A 19,020-nucleotide genomic window follows, 5' to 3' on the forward strand; every position below is an offset into this window, starting at 1 on the left:
TCATCTGCTGTCGAACTTTGCCTGAACACCATCGCTTCGCAACTCGCAACCACCGCCTCTGCCTTTGCCGCTTGCCATCGCCATCGCTTCCAACTTTTTTGTGCCATCGACATGCCATTTCAGGAGTGTAAGAGGTTTGTTTTCTTGATTTACAGCTCCCTCTCCTCTGTCTTCTTCCCCTTCTATTTTTTCTATCGCGGGTTGCTGGAATCAAAGCCAGGCAATGACTTGTTCATTGTCAATGAACAACCAGATGAGCTTCTTTGATCTCCACTGTCATTCTCCCTTAGCCACCACTCCTTCAGTATTCATTGTGCATAGCAGGCATCGATCTTCACTTGATTTTTGTATATAATGATTGCTGCAAATTTTGTGCGATGGTGGAAGAAGGTTCAGGTGGGTTTAGTGGCAGCCATCACTGGTTTTGCGCATCAGATGGGGAGAGGGAAAGATGAAATCATGAAAGGCGTGAGGAAGACTTTTTTATTTTAAAAAAAATAATTTTAAAATTTTATCTTTATATCAAACATCTTTTAAAATTTAATTCTATTTAAATTTTAATTTTATTTTTAATTTTAATTTTAATTTTATCAAAAAAAATTTTAAAATACCAAACGAGCCTTAATTGAGAGACATTCTTGCCACTGTGCTAAAGACGTTTGGGCTTTCGGCTAGCCTATATTTTTGTGGGAGGTGACGTTGAAATTGCTTGAAGTTATATAATTCGAGAACATATTAATTTTTTTTCAAAAAAATTGATATACTCTTCTTCCTTTAATCCTATTTATATAATAGAATAAAAAGAAAAGATTAATTTTAATTCTATTTATATGATACTTTATTATTTTTTATATTTATCTTTACCTTCTTACCTTTACTAACTAGAAAAAATTATTAAAAGTAACTCTCTTTGTTGTTATTAGAAAATAGATGTAAAAATTTATTAAATTTTAAAATATAATTAATAGAATTTAAATTTTTGTTGATACTAGTAAATCGTGTTAGAAGTTATTTATAATTATATATTGAATAAAACCAAAGGGAGCATTATTTATGTTTCTTAATTTATGCATTAAAGTCAATTGAAATCAGGAGTTTACTTTCACGCTCTCCTCCCTCCCCTAAAAAAAGAAAGAGAGTTCCAATGAAAACATATAATTCCAATAAAATATAGAACATTTTTAGTAATTTTTGTTAACTTTTTTGCAAAAATTACTTATGACATATGAATATAGCTATAAATTTATTTTAAAAAATAAAATTTTAATAATTTATCTGTATTAAGTTTCATCGAATTTGGGGAGTTTAACAACCAAATATGTATTATCAACTTATTAAACCCGAAAATGAAAGTACTCCGATCCTATTTCTAAGCCAGAGAGAGAGAGAGAATTTTTTTTTTGTCCTATTTATAAGTTACCTAATTAAATTTTCATTGAAAACTTTTTTATTTGACCTCCATTAAATGTTAGAGAGAGAAAATATATTGTCAAAGTATCTATATTTAATAAGAGTAAAATTAAAAAATTATTAAATTTCTAGACATAATTAATGAGTTTTAAAGTTTTCTTTAGCTATGATAAAATATATTGGAAGTATCTTATAAATAAGATTAGAATAGTAGTCATGATTAAGTTGAACACTCCTTATTTGTTTAGGTAACATTTAAATTGATGGATTTAAATTTAAATTTTAAATTTATAATCTCAAATTTAAAATCCTTTGTTTGTATTGTATAGATGATTTTAAAGATGAATTTAAGATTTAAAGTAAAAATAAAAAATAAAAAATTATAATTTTACCTTTATTCTTCAATTAATGAGAAGATAATAAAAAATGAGAGTCGAAATAGATAAAATTTTAAATAACTAAAATTTAAAGAAAATTTAACATTATAAAAAAGTTATAAATATGAATTTAGATTTAAATTAAATTTAAATAACAAAGGCTTTTATATATTTAAACGGAGGATTTTGTTTAAATTTAAGTTCTCATGGATCTATTCTAAACACATCCTGAGGGATAAAGGGCAGCGTCCTCAACCATACTCACGTAACAATAAAAAAAATAAAATTGTATTGCTCCATGTATAGACACCCCCGCCCTTTTTTAGTTTTTTAAAACAGAATAAGTAGTTTGGCCAAAAAAAAAAAAAAAAACAGAATAAGTAGAAATTAGATTTTATACCCGTGCAAGAAACATTAATCTACATTGTTTAATAAAAATGAAAAAGAGGAGTGAAAGTTAAATTTATTATTTTTTTTAAAAGGACACAAAACAATCATAGTTCGTGATTTCTTTAATAACTTCTAATTATATTTTTGATTCCTAGATAATATTAAAAATTAGTTATTAGAATATATAAATATAAATATAAATAATAATTTATTTATTTTCACATAATACACAAAATATATTACTAACATTTTATTTTAAAAATATAGGGTATTTTTAAATTAAATTTTGCCCCCAATAAACTAGTCATTATTTTCAAACTAATATTATCTTTTCATATTTATCCTTATTTAATAAGATATTTTATTTTAAAATAAATATATAAGTTATTTATTTATTATGAGGATTTAAAAAAAAACACATTAATTACCCTTAAAACAATAAAAAAAAAATCTTATATTTTTTTAACATTCAAATTCAACATCCAACTTTCAACTCTTCAAAAAATACTTTATATTTTTTAAATAAGTGAGTACAATTTAAATTTTAAAAAGCTAAAACATAAAATATAATTTAAATTTAAATTTATGTTATTAAAAATTAATTTTTTAAACAATTTAATTTATAAAAAAATAAAAGAAAAACATTTGCGTCCGATGCGAAATATGTAGAAGGGAGATATTATAATATCCGAATCTCTAATATGATATTATAATATTATAATAGACAGAAGATTCATAATTGATTGAGACTTGTCGTTAATGTGGAGAACTGGTCATCTACTGGAGAGCTGGCCATCCCACATTAATAAAGGTAATAAATTTGCCTTATGATTTTTAATCATTATAAAAATATAAAATTTCATAACAAACAGAGCATCAAATTTTATCACACGTAACGTGATAACGTGATAGTCCCTAGAATTTTGTCCAAATCAGAGCCTCTAACTTCAAACAAAGACATAAGAGCACCAAGAAGAGATCAAGCTGGATGTCCACTATTAATGGTTAATCACTCATTATTCACATCATATTTTGCTCATACTTAACATTAGCCACAAAGAAAAGCCATACTTCTTTTTTTTTTTTAATAATTATTGAGGTACAACAGTACAAAGAGATGATCCTCATAATGAAGAAGCGTCACCCTGGCATCTGGCCTGCAAAATCAAATCACTCCTCAATGCCTTTTGTGCTTGAAGATATGCAGAGAAACTAAAGTATATCAGTTCTTTTAGGACATTTGCTCAGTGGAAATAGAAATATCGGAATAACCTTTACCAAAAAAAAAAAAAAAACAAAAGAAAAGAAAGAAAAGAAAAGAAAGCAGAAATGTCAAAAACAGATTCATTTAGTCTATCCTCTATATCAGTTAAGTGTTAAGAGACTTACCAGGATCTTCCATGTCGTAAAAGAAAACATAGGACCTGATCTCTCATGTTCAAAAAGGGTTCATTACATTTGAAGATTTCAATAATATTGTCCATAGAAGTGAGTTTGGATCGAGGTCAATTAAGAAGAAGAAGAAAGACAAGGTATATTTGAAGATTTAATAAACAACAAAATGTCCAATCAAAATTGATTGGGAAAACGTAGGCTTTAGTCCTCGAATTTATGGTCATCCTGTGTACCAGCCCCCAGAATTGTAGTCAATTTGGCCTTTCTATTACCAAATATTTTTCCACATTAAACGACACATCATTTCGAGGGGCCTCAACCAAAGTTGACCATGATTTTAAGGATTGATTTCTCAATAAGAAAACTACAAAGACATTGGCCAAAATTGACTACAACTCTAGGAACCAAAATCTGTATTTTCCCAAATTTATTTATTCTACCATTTCTTTCCGTTCCCCTCAACCCCAACATGCCCTGACAAATAAACAAGGAAAAAAATAGAGAAAGGCTTACATTAGCTCAAGTACAAGGGCAGACGCTCCTCCACCTCCATTGCAGACTCCAGCAACACCATACTTCCCACCCTTCTGTCTTAATACCTGCAACACATGAATTTGTAAAATACCCACAGAAAGCAACAAAAATAAGTATTCACAATCTAGTCAATATATTTCCAAGAGATCTAGTATAAAATAGCCTCACATTGATCATTAAGTTCTAAGAATAGAATTTAACGAATTAAGAAAGGTTGATCTCTTTCATAAAGTTAATAGGTGTATTTATGTATCATTGTTCACTAAATGATACTAGAAGCTTCTAAAGAAAGGTTTCTAGATAAATCAATATATCAAGGTCACATATTACCCCCAATAATGTAACCAAGATTCGAGCTCCGCTGCAACCAATAGGGTGGCCCAATGATACTGCTCCACCATGCACATTAACTCTCTCCTGTATATGATAAGACAGACATGAATAGGCTATGCTTCATGCTAGGAAAGAATGGAGGAAAAACAATATGCGTATGCAGAAGGAACAAGCAGAAAGATGAGTTGACAGAAATATCCAGCCAAAATTGTGTCATATCAATACTCACAGGATTAAGACCAAGAAGCTTTTGATTTGCAAGAACTACAACCTGCATAGACAATGTTATACAAGTAACATAAAATCCTGAATGGTATAAGATGATCTGTGTCTACTCATACCGAGAAGGCTTCATTAATTTCATAATAATCAATTTGAGAAGCTTCAAACCAGCGTTTGATATTGCTTTAGGTACTGCAAGGCAGGAGCAGTTGGAAATAATTCAGGTGCCTGCACAGACAATCTTGTATCAGCTCTAAAGTTGCTTATATCATCATAATAACTAACACCAAACAGGTTACATTAACCTCTCAATGCACCTGAGCTGCATCAGCATATCCTTTGATCTTAGCTATCACTTGCAATCCAAGCTTTAGTGCCTTCTCTCCACTCACTAGCACCAAGGCAGCAGCACCATCACTGGTCAAGTTGATGTTCCCGCTCATCATCAATAAAAGAGAATACACTTTTGGAACAAGTGAAAATTATATTAAATGGACTGATTAATCTGGCCAACCAACCAGCTAATAATTTTAAGAATCACAACCAATCAGTTAATTTAAAATTTTAATAAATAAACAAAAAGCCAATTTATGTCACCAAACTTCAAAAAATAATTTATATTAGCTAATTAAATTCATTATTATAAAGAAAAACCCATGTAAGGGGAGAAAGAAAGGACCTTATGATAGAAGCATTGCCAGCAGTAAACAGAACCCCCATTCTGCTTGAAGCTTGGTCTAAGCTTCCTTAATTTTACTGGATCAAACTAACACATGTAAGAAAGATATTAGCAAAAGCAAAAATTTTCCACAGAAACAACCATAGCAAATCAAGTCAAAGAACATGGAGAAAGTAAATTCTATATAAAGAAATTAAACATCCAGAAAAAGCAGTTATGGATTAAAATTAGCTGACAGAAGCATATCCATGCATGAACGTTGATAGTTGTTTGAATGCCTTAGTCTTTGATCCTTCATATTCAAAATACATGGATATAGTAGTCACGGGAAGCATAGATGCACACTCAAGACAATTCATTCCTCTTATGTGCAAAAGAGCAAAAGTTAAAGAAATTTGCAGAAATGGGGTCAACAACTAACATATACAAAAAAAAATTCTTTACTTCAATTGGTGAAGCTATAGCTAAGAGTCAAGGGTCAAACGGTCAGATTCTTTAATTATCTAACAAAAAAATTTTTAATAATGTAAAACTTAAAACCTACAGGAGTGACTCTTCCTTTTCTAGAGTAGTTACTGTGTCTGTCGAATCTATTTACCTTTCCCAACCTTCATCTTTATCAACAAGCGTGGAAGGCTTTCCTCTTACGCCAGAAACTTTGACCTGCATGAGTGAAATTGAAACCACAAACAACTTGTTCCCATAATCATCAATAATTTTATATCCACAGTTTTCATGGGCAAGAATTGAAAATCAACCGAAACTATCTCCCAAGCAAAGTGACCAGCATTTTTGTGCAGAAATTCCTCTCTCAAAGCTTTGAATAGCATAAGAATCCTGTGAGGTAACAGATGTAGCATGGAACAAACATATAAACCTAGGTTCCAAATGACTGCGTTTGGGAGGAGATGGACACACAAAGAGGGGCAGGGGGAGAGATGAGTAATGTCATAAAAAATGGTTGTACAAATTTCAATGAGCTTAGCTATATTGATCTATAGTTATATCCCTACCAATACTTTCAATCAAAAGCATTCTAGGCCATTCTCAAGATCAATGACAGTGCCAATGATGAATCAGAACACAGCATAAGAAACTAAACAGCAAGGCGTATTGATTCATGAATATTTATATGCTTAAATGAACACTAATTAAGTTTATGTTTGACAAAGAGTAATATAAATTACAAACTTTGAACAGACAGTTTACCAAGAGCCAATACCTGCTCATCTCTTGTTATGGCATGTTGATCAGCACATATTTCACCACACATTCCCATAGCAAATCATTATAAACATCCCAAAGGCCGTCTTTGAGCATTCCATCGATGATAGTATCATGTCCTAACCGGACCCTTTCCTGGTTTAGATACAATAATTATAAACTTAATAAGGTAATAATAACATCAATCACTCAGTAAATGAAATGATGGCTCTATGAAATTCAGACGTCAACAAATTCTAAATAAATTCATTAGGTTAATACAGTAGACAATGCAACTATATGGTACAAGTCCATATTGCCAAACACAGAACAGTTAGACTTCAGCAGCAAGATCAGCAAACTATATTTGGTCTTCAAGAAGAAAATGTAACTAGGGGATTTAAAGAATAAAATATAAAGTTCCCCTATTGTCCTCATGATTTCTGCAGATATCAAGACAACCATGCTTTTCCAAGAGAACATTTATTAAGGTGTCCGTGACTCATGAAATAAATGAAAACCTTGCTTCAGCAATGTACTTAGGAGCATTAGACATGCTTTCCCTACCACCAGCCACAACCACATCATTGATACCCATTTGTATGGTCAGTGCTGCACGCATGGTAGCTGCAATGAAAATAATGGAGCATGGAGTCACAACTGACCAAATAAAATTTCAGGTTTTTGAAGTGAAGAATCTTCTTTTCATATCAACAAAAAGAACTTACCTTTCATCCCAGATGCACAAACTTTGTTAACAGTGGTGCAGACTACGGAATTGGGTATGCCAGCACCTAATGCAGCCTGTCTAGCAGGAGCTTGCCCTAAATTTGCGCTCAGAACATTCCCAAAAATTACCTCTTGCACAAGAGATGGATCAACTTTTCTCTCTTGAGAGCAGCTGCAGATTTAGTGATTTATTCAATAGCTTAAAACAAAACAGAAAAGATACAGATATTATAGATGCATTGCTTGACTTAGATTTGAATATAACCAAGTTCATAGCTCATCGCAAAGAGGATTAACTGTAACCTCATTAGATAGAGCAAATAATTTCAAAGGGGTCAAAATCCTTTAAATTATATCCTTAGCATTTATCAAAAACAAAGTGACACGAGAGATTAATATTGTCTATGGGACTCAGTTTTCCTCTTTAAACCTGTTTTTTCCTCTCTCCCCTTTCCCTCCCCCTTCATCTCGCCTTGTCCCCTGGATTCCATTATAGGCCATCAATTTTTCCAGATTCCCAAATTCTTCAGTTTAGTCAAGAAATAATGTATAAGACATGAGTAATGAGCTGAAGTTTTTATTATGAGAAGTAAGAACATTACCCTCAATAGCAATAGAGCCAAGCTTCGTCGCTGAAAGAGACGAAAGGATGCCAAGGTGGCCACCCATCGGCGTCCGGGCAACGCCAACAATACAAAACATCTGTAATTAACAAAGCGACGCCGTGAAAAGCAGATTAGAAACAATTAATACAAAGTTTTGATTTCCTTCCAGGCCCGAAAATTCTAAATTTCCATGATTATGATGAAGGAAAAACAAACCCTAATATATGAATCTGTAGGGATAAAATTACCGAGTTAAATAAAGTACCAGAAGCATGAATTTATGATTAGAAGATCATCTGAACTTGTAATATTAATGATAAACGATGCTACAGAGAGATTCAGAACTTCTAACAGATAAAAGCACACCTGGAGGTTTTATGGAATCGGCAAGTGAAGACATTAGAGTCCGAATATATCTGTCAATGAAACTAGTAATAATAATACAGAATGATGATCATGGAGATACTGAGTTAACGAGCTGGAGCAAGAGGCGTCATGTATCATGTATGTATCATGTATCCTGAATATGGTTTGGAAGCACACTGCTCCGTTGAATATTATAATTCAATATTTACTCAAACTGAGTTAATTTATTTTAAAATAATAAATTATATTTTTTTAATATTTACTATTGTTCAATAGAGTTTAATTAAATTTTAAAAAAAATATTAATTTTTTATTAATTAGAGTTTAATTAAGGATTTTTTAAAAAAATTATTAATGTATCTTAAAAATACAAAATGTCATATATTTTTTAGTAGAGTAGTTATTTTTTAGAAAAAAACTAATCTTTTTAATCCTTCAACTTTTAACTCACTTGTAACTCAGTCCCTCAACTATGACTCGCCGCAATTCAGTCCTAACTATAACTCACTGCAACTCAGTCTCTCAACTTTTGATTCACTATAATTTGGTCCTTATTTTTAATTTTTTTTAAAAAAATTTTATCAAATAAGAGGGATAAAAAAAATGCTCATATATTATTCTAAATATATCCTCTTCTTGCTCATTGATGTGAGATATAAGCTTACATAAAAAAAATTAACAAAAGTTGAGGGACTAATTTGTAAGTGATTCAAAAGTTGGAGAGATTGAGTCATAGGCAAGTCATAGTTGAGAGATTAATTCACAGTAAGTCATAGTTAAGGAACTGAGTTACAAGTAAATTAAAAAGTTGAAGGATTAAAAGATAATTTTTTATTTTTATTATAAATAATTTGATATTTTTTTAAAAACTATATCATAAAACCATACCTGATAGGCAGACTTCGAGTTTGATACCTAAATCACATAGCAAGAATATTTTTAAATAATTGTAAGACTAAATTGTAAATTGTACCAATTCTCACCCACAAATTAACTGCCAGAATATTATCATAATTTAATATTGCAATGACATACATTTTAGTGCATTGTATAGATGTTAAAAAATAGGATAAAATAGCAAATTTCTCATATCTTTTATTTTTTGAGAAGTATTTGATAGTCTAAACTATTAGATGATATAAAACAAATTATAAACTTTTAAAAATGAAGTATCTAGTAGCCCGCTGTCAACTTCAATGACAGACTTTATGCGAGGCCCATAATAACATATGGCATGACATAGACATGACATATCAATATGGTAAAGGTGCAAATTTAGTCACAAATTATTTTGTAAGGAGTAGTGGGTAAATTTGACTTTAAAAAATGGATCATCCAACATCTTTCTCTCAATTTTGATCAAATACCATTTATTTTTATACTTAGAAGTCAATAAAACATCAATCTCTCTAATTTTCTTGCTTTTGTTCTCAGTAACTGCTCGAGAAGAAGTTCAAAGAATTCTTATATGAAAAACATTTATAAGGATGATATTAATGAAGTAACAGCTTGATTTTATTAAGCATAAAAAAAGTTTGATTCTAGTATTAATTACGAATTATTCCTTCTACTTTGTTAGTGTCATCTTCGTAAATATTTTCAAATAAGAACCCCTTGAATCTTTTTTCTCGAACTAAGATCAAGAATGAAAGTAAGAAAATTAGAGAGATTGATACTTTATGGGCGTTATAAGTATGAAAATAAATGATATTGGTCAAAATTAAGAGAAAGATGTTGAATAGTCCATTTTTTTTATAGTAGCAGTTATCTAGTACTTTTTAAAAAATAATTTATAACTAAATAACGTGTCGTGCTCGTGTAGTGCCATGTGTTATTGTGAGTTTCACATAATGTCTATCAGCTAAAGTTAATGGTAGGTCGCTAGATATTCATTTTGAAACTTCATGATTTATTTTACAATATTTAATAGTTTAAACTATAAAATATTTCTTAAAAAATAATATATGATTAAATTTATACCTTTATCTTAAAAAATAAGTCAAACTTTTCAGGATTTTGGATAGTGTAATAACTTGTTATTTATTTTATAATTTATGTCAATGTTATAATTTACTAAAATGTTAATCGAAACTTTTTCTAAACTAGGACATGACTGTAGTAGACATTAAAAAGTTGAGAAAGGCATTAGATGAGTTTTATCTATTTTATTGTCATTTTCGCTTTTCATATCACCCTTCCTCGTTGGAAAGCTAAATGCGCATGGATAAGAAGAAAAAAGCAACGGACCCACCGGCCACCAGGTCCTAATCTAGCGTCTGCTGCGTTCCGTGCGCTCCGAGTGCTCATCCATCCTCCTTACCCTCTATTTCAACTTAAAATGACTTCTGTCATTTTTTAAATGATGGTTAAATAGGGTAATATTATATTTAGGAAAATAAAAAATTTTAACAGGAAACCGGAACTAGGGAAAATACAGTGAAAGGATGGGGGAGAAAATTTGCGGGTGGAAGATTAGAGGTATTAAATAAAAAAATTTAAATTTAAATAAGGAAGGTTTAAAATGGTAGAATTTTTTTAATATTAAGTTAGATTATTTAGATTATATCTGAATTGTCTAGAGTCGCGCAGAGAAGAAATTATAAAAATGATAAAATGGGGAAAGGAAATGAAACGTTTAAATTAAAGATGGATTGGCAATATAGTAATGAAGATGATTTATTAAAATTTTAAATTTTTATTTTTTATATTAAGAAATAATATTAAAAATTTTTAAAAATTAATTTAAAAAACGGAGAGAGAGAGATTAATTTAAATTAAAATGAAGGGGCCAAGTTTGCTTTGGCCCTGATCAACACCGAATACAAATCCCCTAATTCATTGGGAGAGTTACATTGCACTATTAAATTAAATCGAAAGGCCCCTGCGACCAAAATAAGATACATTCTCCTCGAATGAAAATACAAGTTATTTTTCAGGAATTATATCTCCAATATATTAAACTATTTATTAATGGGTTTAATTATTCGAACTAAATTACACTCCCAATGAATTAATTAATTATTTCAAATAATACATCTTGTCTATATTTAACTTTATTTAATTGAAGGTTTTAATTAAAAAAACTTTATTAATTACACTCCTTAAATGTATTTTTTAAAAAAAGATAAATGAATAAAATTATTTTTAAATTTTAGGTCTAAGATACAATAAATCCTAAATTTATTTATTATATAAATTGTTCCTTTAATTTTTAAATACAGTGCAACTTAACCTCTACTTTTAACAAAAGTTAACTTTAACAGTTAGTTGATAAAAAAAATAACCTCAAAATTTTTTAAAAATGATAAAAAAAATTCTTTTTTTAATATTTTTGGGGGCCCTTGTTTATAATTTTTAGGTCATTTATTGTAATTTTTATTATTTTCTATAATTTATAAGGTCTTTTGTTTATTTTTTATTAATCATTAATTTTTATTAACAGTACAAATCAAATTGCATTATTTCAAAAGTTAAAGGAATAATTGTACAATAAATAAATTCAGGACCTATAATACTATTAAACCTAAAATTTAAAAAATAATTTGCTCATTTATCCTTTAAAAAATCAATTATTATATCTTAAAATATCTAAAATGCATTACATTTTTTTAATATATTATCTCAAAAAATGTCCCATTTTTTTTTTAACAAAACAAGCTCAATGTCTTGTATTTTTTTGCCAAAATACCTTTATATTAATATAATATTTTCATATTTGAAAGAATCTCACTTAAAAATAGGAGTTAAAATATTTTATTTATCAAGGATTTTTTAAAAAAATTCTTAATTACACATTAAATATTAAAAATATCCTATATTTTTTTTTAGGTCCAATCTCAGGAAATGTGAGAGAGAGAGAGAGGGAGGGAGGGAGAGGAGGGAGGAGAGAGGGGGCGGTTAGCTGTTATTTTCTTACTACTTTTGACCTCATTATCCTTAGAGTCGATAGCTTCTTTTCAAGTCCCCAAGTTATCGTGTTGCTTCAAGCAATGAAAATAACAAACAATATCTGAATTCATATATAAAGACGCCACCGAAACTAATGCAATCATCAAATAAATTTTCATTTCAAAACAAAAGCGAAACTTCTACAAGTGTTATAAAGTAATGCAAGAGGAAAAAATGACAACATAGAGACTAAAGAAGCCATAGAGAAACCACTCGCTCATTTGGATTTGTAGCTTGAAGTGGATTTTAATCTAACTAGCTGCTAAAATACATTGAACGATATATCTAATAAGGTAATCAGAAGAAAGAGGAAACTACACACACAAAGTTACAATTATGATCATGTGAAGAGATTTACCACAAGAAGAACACTCACAATATCTGCCCTATTATACAGGGGAAGCAACCTTGGAGAACTCGTTTGTCAATTCTAGCTCCCCTGATTCATCGTCTAATGTCTCACGCCGAGGGCGTGACAGGAGTGATGAACTTGATTGTCAGCTCTAGCTCGCCGGACTCGACTCCCCGAAGCCGTAACCAAACATTTTGCACCAGCTTCACCATTAACACTATTGATACTGCTTTCGCGAACAAGGCAGTTTTCATTGTCAGGTAAAGCTTCCTTATTGTCGTTTCGCCGGGGAAACCCGTAAAATGTCTCGTATTCTGGCTGCAGAGACTAAGGGTTGAAGGTTGAGGAAGGCGTTTCCCATCTTGTCGTCACTCTTTAAAAGATCCTTATCAAATACTTCCTATATGAAAAACAAGTTAGCCTTGCACAACTTGGTAAACCAATCAATCATAATTGATGTTGAACTCAGTACTTGCCCACAAAAATGATTCAATTCACTATCAATATACTCTATCCGATCTCTCTATTATAAGACACCACTAACTACCTCATTGGAACTAAGAAAAGTTAGTTAAGCCATCAACTTTTTCTAAAAATAGAATAGACTTCCAATTTTGCTCTTATTTAAATGAAATTTTTCAAATTTCTCACCTTTTCTCTCTCATAGGTAATGAATTTAAATAGGGATAATATTAAAAACAATGTAATCAATACTCCTATAAATAGGGGTAATATTAAAAACAATGTAATCAATACTCCTATCAAATATCTTAATTTAGGACTAAAAAAATCTTTCTAAAAAGTGCCCATAAAAGAGACCAGAGCGAGTATAGTAAACTACATATATGCATCTTCAAAACAAAACTACAACGAGAAATTATATTTTACCCCCAACATAATTACAACATTAAAATGCAACAAAGCCCTCTAGATCGTTGGATTGACATGAAAACACTGAATTTAACTGCAAGATGTCACTTCCTCACTTTAACAATCTTCATGAAATGGTATTAGGTTGGGATGAAAATACAGATAAAAGAGAACGTGCGAGAATCATGGAACCTCTTGCAGTTTCTTTTAACTAGGAATTGGTATAATCATTTTAGACATAAGTTCAAGGAGATGTTTAGTTACCTATTAAAATTTATTATAACAAGATGTAGATCCCGGTCCCTCTTACTTTTCATAGAGTTTGTGGAATAATGCAGGTTGCTATAGATTTTATATTGTATTATTGTACTGATTTTTGTACCAAAATTTTCACTAGGTCTTAGTTCATGGTGTTAAAATACAGCATATTCCCAACTATTAAAGCATAGAAAAAAACTCCTGCAAAAGGGGATAATTAAAGATAGGGGTGGAATCTATGTATTAAGTTCATGTTAACATGTGTAAAGCCCATGAAGGTAACTAGCATCAAATCTCCAGATCTCAGATGAACCTCAACAATCTTTTTGACTTTGAGAGAAGGGGTGGGGTGGGAAAGCCACTCTGTCCAGATTTCTTAGATAGTTTGCAAACATGAGAAATACTATGTTGACATTTGCAGTTGCAGTAATATACTTATTTGAAAACAATTCTAGAGTTCTAAAGAGACAGATAGTGCTGGTCGATGGTGGTTTATAATGACAGCCTATAATAGTGATTGGTCATAGCTTAAGGTAATTTACAACGGTCAAACGTCATGTGATCTAAAAAATAAGAAATGAAAATGAAAACAGTTCTGAAAATGTTTGAATCCAAAACACTTAACCAAACGAATTTTGTACTTATTATTTTTTAAAATGGAAAATAGTCTTTGAAAACAAAAAACAGCAGGACCTTATTGGAACAGTATTATTATTTATAGTCCCCCATCAATTGAAAAATATGTTCCAATAGATTAGGTCCTCATCCAAGGGTCATAAACATCACTTCTTTAATCTTAAAACACAAAACTCTATTCTCAATTTTCTGTACGTCTCTCCATTCAATGTGGGACTTGGAAAAAAGGTATAAACATGTCATTGCCAGAATATTGATGTGAAATGAACCCAAAAAATGGCTAAAAAAGTTTATGGTGACCTAGGAGATTTGATTAACCCAACAATAAAGGCTTTGCAAAACAAAAGTTTGGTTTTGCCAAACTATCAAATTATGACCATTATATTTGCCAACAGCCAGAGAATCTACGAAAGCTGCAGAACTACCACATGAGAATCAAAAGATTTATTAATTCATGATGTTGAGATTATTATCTGAGAAAACAGACCTAATGTAACCAGACATCCAATGTTGACTCTTGGAAGATTGTAGTTATAAGTTATTAGTAAACACATTGATGATTTTTCATGCTATAAAGATGAAGGAAAAGGGCAAAAAAAAGACATTTTAAGTTCTGATTAGCATCTATTAATTCAAGAAGCATTATAAACATAGATCTGACAGGAAACTCACCAAATTTAGAACTCCCACGGGTTCTGTCAGAGTGAAACTGAGCTCTTCGTTCCAAACAGGATTCAAGCAACTGTTGATCACCTTAGTCTTTGCTGTCTGATACAGTTTAATGAGTGTCAACAACACTTGAGATTATTGTATGCCACACATGCTAATAATGTCAAGTGAAACAAGTCAAGAATGAAAAATACACCCTTGGTACCTGATTTCCTAGCTTGACCACGACATAAGGATCGCTACTCTTGAAATCCCGAATCACTAATCGTTTTCCTTGCACAACTATGACTTTCAAAATCCCCAAGTGTTCCCCCATTATACAATGCTAAAACCATGTCAGATTTATTTATCAGCAATACAATTTTACCTTGAAAATGAATTATACTTATGAGAATGATAATAACCCAAAACAAATCTTGAACCGAGAACATCAACAACTTATCATAACAAACAATTGATTCCAACATGGCCATCAAGCAACATGTAAGAAAAAGTCTAACGGTCTGGAAGAATTACATAGGAGAATCTAAATTTTTTTAACAAGAAGTACGGACTCAAGTTTATTTGAAGTAAGAAAGTTAAGTGATTCATATGATGGTATTAATGAACATAGATCCCAAAAATAAGATCACAGTACACAGAAGTAACCATGTTTTTTCCTCCTTTATCCTTATCTGTCTTAATTTGTCATGAGCACCTTGATCCTTGGAAAAGGTAAATAAGCTTAAGTAAAGGGAATAAAAATGAATTCTCTGCAGAGAAATACCATTAAAGAAGCAAGATTAGCAAACTCACCAGGAGAACTAGTTTCAATTTCAACTAAATTGTAAACACACTCAAAACAAAATCTGAGCAGGACAAGAAAGAAAAGCAACAACCCAGAGAATGAAATCTAGCTCAACAGAAGCTACAGAAAACTGAACTAAAATGAGGAACTGGAGAGAGCAATTCCTAGTATCCTCAGTTATTCGACAGACGAAGAAAAATTACAATTGGTGGTATGAAAGTGAAGTAGAAGAACTAAAAACGAGATCTCTCTTTCAATTTTTTAAGCGAAAAGCGAAAAGCGAAGACGAAAGAAAGCAAGCAGGGAGGGAGAGCTAACCGACGGAGCAGGAAGGAGATGGCGTGGCAATGTTGGTGGAAGCATTCAATGGGGCGTGGTGTTGGATTTAATGGGGGCGGGACAACCTCGTAGGAACCGGCAACTACCGGTGGAGGAGGGGATTTCAGTTTCAGAGTGACGGGCACGTGGCGGTCTGAGGCATCTGAGGGGGTGGTCGGTGGTTTGACTGGACCTTGTCATCGCCAGTTCAAGCGCGTTCGCGTGACACGGTGACAGTATTTTACTGCTGACTCCGACAACGCTCGGTTAATTTTACCAAGTTCCAAAATCAAACCAGTTATGATATTAGTTCATAAGTTAGTAATTCAATTAAAGTTGAATTGAGGGTTGAATTGATGACAAATCGATCATAATTAAAATAATATAATTTAAATAAAAAGATATTAATTATAAAAATTTAACCAAATCTAACCACTCAAAAGTCTAACAGTAAAAATACAACATTTAAATATCTATCTTTACAATTACAACCCTTCAATCTCAAAAATTTAGAGAGAGAGATGGAGAAGAGACGGAAATTGAGTTAGAAAAGAGACGGAAAGTCAGAGACTAAGTTGGAGAAGAGATGGAGATAGTAAAGATGGAGATAGAGTTGGAGAAGAGACGGGACAGCAGAGAGACGGAGATAGAGTTAGAGCTAGCGAAGAGACGGAGACTGAGCTAGAGAAGAGACGCTAATTAGGTGAGGATGAGAGAGGAGAGACACAGACAAAAAGCCGAACTGAGTGCTATTTGAAAATCTGGATTGGACTTAGCGTGCTCTGCCTCTAATTTTTTATTTTTTGACTTCAGTTTTACTTTTTTTTTTGTTATCTTATTTCTGAATTTAGCGCTTTGGAAAATCAAAAATGAAAAAAAAAATCCCCCAAAATGACATTGTTTGAGGGGTTTTGTCTAAAAAAATAATAACCCCGCTTAACCCAATCAACCCACCGGTTATACCAGGTTGAACTCGAATTGACCAAGTTACACCGGTTCATTCCCTCACTGGTTTAGGAGTAAACCCAAACTGGAGAAGGGACCCGGTCACCAGTTTCAGGTTGACCCGCCCGGTCCGGTCTAAGTTTCAATATCATGAATTTTACTAGTCTAGTCCTTTCAAAATTTTTTATTCAAAACATAGCCTCTCGCCTATTTATAAAGCATATTTTAAAAAATTTATTTAATTTATTTATAAGTCATAGTATAATTTTTAATTATATTTAAAAAATATTTTTAAAATTTCTTTTCATAAAAGAAAAAAAAGTAACATGATATTAATTTTATATTTATTATATAGGGACATATTTATAACTTTTTATTTTTTATACTTTTTTTATATTGATATTGATGAAGTGGTAGAATTAATTATAAAGAGAACCGGAGGAGTACATTGTAATATTTAAATTACTTTTTTAATTTTATTTGTTTTTTTATTAATGTGAAGATATTTAATATAATTATATCATTATTTAAAATTAAAGGTAAAAATAAACGTATATCTCATTTTCATGATATTAGGAAAAAAATAATTTTTTTAAAATATATAACATAATTAAAAGTATTTTATAATTAGAATCATGAGGAGTATATAAAAAAACAAAAAAAAATTGTTAATCTAAAATTTGTTATATATTCACTTAAAAAATGATGGTGGTTGTAAAATGGGAGTGTTGCACCTTTAGACGTCGTCAAACATATCAGAAGAGCAATCCTGAATATAAGCGATTGTGATTGGGAGTTCTCAAGTCCATTATTCCGATTGTCTTAGGTTGCCTAAACTAAGCAGGCGAGGGTGTGATTGCTTGATAGAAAGGCAAACGTATCAACTGAAATGGTGGAGAGGAATAGTGAGGTTCTGATGATCATTGATCTTAATAAATTATAGTAATGTGAGGATTGTGTGAAAAGGAAAGGTCCCAAATTCTCAACTTAAGGAAAGTTTCAAAAAGTAAAAGTATTAAAAAGTGAAAATACGCTAGTAAATAGATATAGAAAAAAAGTGGGTTGGCATGCACAATGACAAGTCAATATAAAACAATCATAATAACTTCGCTCAAGACTGATTTGTGCCTCCTATCATCATCCCTTTCCCAGGACCGTAGCACTTCTCAAAGATTGTGTTGGCTGCCTGCGAAAATCATTACAGAATGCCTTCAAAAAATCTTTCAAGATTGAACCGTGGTCAAGAGACATGATATAAATATGTAACCTGTTCCTCTTTTAAAAAAAAAAAAAAACTTGGAGGGTGGAGGTTGGGGAGGTCCTCCCATATAAACTTAGGTCCGCTTTTGATTTTTTCTTTTCAATTATATTTTTAAAAAAAATATAAATTTAGGTTCTTACAATTTATTTGAGTTTTCATAAGTTGTTGTATTTTTTTTTTGTGCTTTAAATCTTTGCATTTTTTTTTATATTTTATATTCTTATATTTTTATTTTTAGTGTTCTAAGTTACTTGGAACACAAAATATATATATATATATATATAAAGACCTATAATAAAATTGAAATAAAGTGTAAGGATTGAATTAATTATTTTTCTTATTTTTTATAAAGATTCAACATTCATATAAAGTGTTTATAATTATTATATTTTTTGGTTTCATAAAATGGCACGCACGCAATGGTAAGGTTGTCTCACTTTTAGCGCTAGGTCCACCATTCAAAGCCCATGTGTTATATACTTCTTCTTTTAAAAATATAAAATATTTTAATTTTAATTTTATTATTACTAAAATTATTATTTATCGTTAAACTAACTTATATTTTTATATTTATCTTTATTTAATAAGATATTCATCTTAAAAAATATAAAATGATATATTTAATAGAGACAAATTAAAAAAAAAAGATAATGATTACACCTTAAAAAATTAAAATGTTTTTACATTTTTTGACATCAAATTCTTTTAAAAAATGCCTTACATTTTTAATAGA

The 19,020-nt window shown here is 30.6% G+C and overlaps 2 pseudogenes; both read right to left on the minus strand.

Annotated features, from left to right (window-relative positions):
- On the minus strand, window positions 1–8,277 carry LOC129295998 (acetyl-CoA acetyltransferase, cytosolic 1-like; annotated as a pseudogene).
- A 4,006-nt stretch (window positions 8,278–12,283) lies between these two features.
- LOC129295997 (protein C2-DOMAIN ABA-RELATED 11-like) lies at window positions 12,284–16,158 on the minus strand (annotated as a pseudogene).
- Window positions 16,159–19,020: the final 2,862 nt, after the last annotated feature.

This window comes from Prosopis cineraria, unplaced genomic scaffold (genome assembly GCF_029017545.1).
Source record: "Prosopis cineraria cultivar Desert tree isolate PC_DT_omini unplaced genomic scaffold, ASM2901754v1 PC232, whole genome shotgun sequence".
Classification (NCBI taxonomy): Eukaryota; Viridiplantae; Streptophyta; class Magnoliopsida; order Fabales; family Fabaceae; genus Prosopis; species Prosopis cineraria.